Source organism: Cavia porcellus, unplaced genomic scaffold, assembly GCF_034190915.1.
Source record: "Cavia porcellus strain 051 isolate PalLab524CR breed Dunkin Hartley unplaced genomic scaffold, mCavPor4.1 scaffold_9, whole genome shotgun sequence".
NCBI lineage: Eukaryota > Metazoa > Chordata > Mammalia > Rodentia > Caviidae > Cavia > Cavia porcellus.
This window is the reverse complement of record NW_026947492.1, coordinates 67,550,840-67,554,593: the sequence shown is the minus strand read 5'-3', so window position 1 is coordinate 67,554,593 and position 3,754 is coordinate 67,550,840. Positions and strand designations below refer to the sequence as shown.

The 3,754-nt window shown below is 36.6% G+C and overlaps 1 pseudogene; it reads left to right on the top strand.

The window, feature by feature from the left end:
* Positions 1–1,446: 1,446 nt before the first annotated feature.
* Positions 1,447–2,332, top strand: LOC106026579 (olfactory receptor 51E1-like; annotated as a pseudogene).
* The last annotated feature ends 1,422 nt before the right edge of the window (positions 2,333–3,754 follow it).

Sequence of the window (3,754 nt, the reverse complement as noted above, 5' to 3'; positions counted from 1 at the left end):
TGGAAGTAAGATGAGTATTAGGATGAAATTAGTTTATGGAGGTCAATAAAGAAACTTTTATTGGATTAAATACTTCAGATGGTAAATGCTTTCAAAAGGTCAAACAAGGTAAGTATATTAGTTAGTGACATGAATGTTATAGACAATCACTCAAAGTAATTTACTTAAGAGTATCTTGGATCAGAATTTTCTGTCATTCTGTGATGATAGTTATCAAGTCTCCCTTTTAGTGAATAATATGAGCAAATTTGAAAATAATATTGCTACCACAGGGATAAAGCACTGACTATGGGGAATAAAGCAGGGCATGTGAAATGATTATACAAATGTATATTCATCACTTTATATATAGTTTAATATTAATATAAAATGGCATGCTATAGTTTTTAGTGTATGCACATATTTACAAAAATATAGGTATAAAATGCAATTTACGTATATTAAATATGAAATAGAAAATAGGAATATATTTTCATTGGGAATTCAGTCTAAAATTAGTTTTTTCTATTGTTTAATCTAAATAATTTCAGTGTCTTATATTACTGATGTGAAGAATCAAGCAAAAAAGTTTGCACTGCAATGAAAGGTGAAATAATAAAAAATAATATGCTAAGCATACTAAGTTAAGAAAAATATTACTTTTAAGCACAGGAAAGTCGCCTTCTTAATTTTAAAAAGAATGACAAGGCCCAGTGGAAGTTATATATAGTAGAAGCTGAAAGAGTTCCAGATGAAAACTTCAAAATGGGGTGGGAGGGGACAGGAGAAAAGAAGGGATGCAGGGAGGGAGGGAGAGAGAGTGAGAGGGGAACACACAGGATATTTCTTTCTAGCTCAGATGGAATCTTACCATGATCCAGAGCTCAGAAATACTGGTTACTTTGTTGCCCAAGAGCATTTATGTCTTAATTTCCCCTCTTAAAAAGATTGGTAGCCCACATTTTAAGGCATAATTCTTTGCTTTTATTTTTTTTAAGGTAGGAAAGAAGATAGGAAAACAAACAGGCTCTTCATAAAGAGTCTAGTCCAACTAAAAGTAAGAAAAATAAGTCCACCCACAGTAGAAAGGAGAGGCCATCATGGGTGAGAAGCACAGAGGTCAGAACTCTTTGCTTTCATTTTCACGTGACCTCAGCCTGGCTTCCCGATGTGACTTATTTAGAGTGAACAAAACACAGCATACACTTTAACCCAAATCTTAATGCACATCTGCCAGAATGGTGATTCCTAATAAAAGTAATGCAGTCTCTTACAGCAGCCTCAGAAGACGAGTACTCTCATAAGAATTGTTGCCATTTTTTCCCATAAGTCTTTTGTTCCTCTTCTACAGCATTTATCAGGACCGTTTAACCAATTAGTGGCCTGTTGAATACGATGTTTCATTTCTTCCTCCTTAGGCTGCATGTCTGAGAAGGCTTTTTGAGCAGAGCTTCTCATAAGTTTTCCATGTGTGACTTCATCACAACCGTGTTTCAGCCTTCTCTCTCCATCCTGGCAGGTCTGCATGTACTGTTAGGCTACTGCTTGTGGCTGGGACCACTCCTGAGTCTGATGTACTAATATACAATGGTGGGAAACTGCATAGTGATACACTTGGTGAGAAAGAAACAAAGTTTCCAGGAGCCCCAGTACCATTTTTATCCATGTTGGCTGGGGCTGATATTGTCCTGTCTGTCTCCACACTTCTCTCTGTGTTAAAGATCTTTATCCTTGGCCTCTATAAAATTGCATTTGATAATTGCCTCACTCAACTCTTCTTCATCAATACATGCTCTCCCAAGAACTCAGAAATCCTGTAGGCCATAGAATTTGACTGCTTCATGGCCTTCAGTAAACCCCTGCAATATATCATCATTCTCACCAGCTTATGTGTCACCAAAATGGGACTGGCAGCCTTGATGAGGGGCATAGTGCCCATGACTCCATTGCCCATCCTGCTAAAGCAGCTGCTTTTCTGCAAGGGCCAGACACTCTCCTATTCCTACTGTTTCCACCAAGATGTCATGAAGGTAGCTTGTGGACAAGTCAGGATTAATATTTTATATGGGTTGGTTTTGGTTATCTTTTCTTTTGGGGTTGATTTTCTATTTATATCCATTTCTTACATCCTCATATTTCAAGCAGTGCTGGGTTTGCTTCCAGAGAAGGCCAAATAAAGGCATTCAACACCTGTTTGTCACACACCTGTATGGTGTTTATTTACTAAGGATGTCTACTGGCAATAATTGTCATGCATTGAATCAACATGAGAAGTTCTCCAGTAGTACATGCTGTCCTCAGCAATATCTACCTATTTACGACCCCAATGCTGAACCCATCCTGTACAGCCTGAAACACCAAGCAGACCTGTGCTGCTATGAGGTAATTGTGCAAGATGCAGAGAAGCTGAAGAATTAGAGAAGTTAATGATTGTTTAAGTGAGGGAAAACATGACTTTCAGTTTTATAATTTAGTAAATCCTTATTGGCATTTAATCTGTAGAAATAGATATAAATATGATATAAAGTATAACAAGTTATTCTTTTATGGGTTTAACCAATATATACTCATAGTATTTTCTTTGCTCCTACATATCTTGAAATGCAGCTTGAGATGTTTTACAAACAAAGTGGAAACAAATGAGAAAGACTTGATTCCAGTATTTATGCTATTCCCTGTCACAGGCAGGTCTATCGTTGATCTTACTTCCAAGTGAAATTTTTAATTTTATAGTATTTTAAAGAAGCAAACAAATAATTTCTCTATTTTCCAACTTTCTGCTTTGTCTCTTTTTCTATAGTTTATTAGATATTCTAAAAATTCTCTCTCTTCTTTTGTACTATTTCTATTACAAGAAAGTTCACTTGATTGTGAAAGTTCCACTAAGATTGTGTCCGGATCTTAGGAAAAATTCAGAAACTTTCCAATGTGCTGATTTATTTATTCAAGGTTTGAATCACATTCAAGAAAACACTTTCCATCTTCCCCTCTAACATATGAAAGTTCATAATTTGTAGAATACACTTATCCTAAATACATTACAGATTATACTAGTGTTTTTCTTACTCTCTCATATTCGACCTACAATCTTGGAATAAATTATATATAATCATTTGGAGAAGGAATTTTAACCAGTCTACAAGTTTTAAACCTGACAGGAGGTTGATCAAGGATTAAAAACAAAGAGACACAGAATTAGGTGAAAAAGTGGGGGCCTCAGGGGCTCTTTTCCCTCCCATAAAGACCCCCAGGCCTCTGGATTATTCTGCTTTTATTCACTAAGACATGGGAACAGTTGGAATAACACAAGGTTTGTCTGTCTCCCATCACTCATAGTGCATGTTTGGGTAAACAACTGAGTCTCAGCTGTCTTGACTTTTCCTGGACCCAGCAAAGTGTCAGCAAGCTTGCACACCACCTTTCTCTTTAATGATCATAGATGAGGCCAATTAGCTCTCAGCTCTTCCTATCTATTCTCCTAGGTTTCTTCCTTTTTGTTTTTTGTAATATCAGAAGTTGAATATCAATCTCTGCTGTTGATCCCTAGGGAAAGTACATAAGTGTAGCTATTCTATCCTTTTCCTGAGTCCTAGTCTTTAATGAAAATACCTCCACCCACAGTTGTAATAGATCTATACTTGTTCTTTTTAAGGGCCTGGCACTATCTAACTGTCTATACTGTGACTACCTTAACTTTCCTTCCTCTGGAGAAGCACACCTAACTGCAATGAAAGGGAAATAGGCAGAGACCATTCTGGCTACTTCTTGTTGAAGA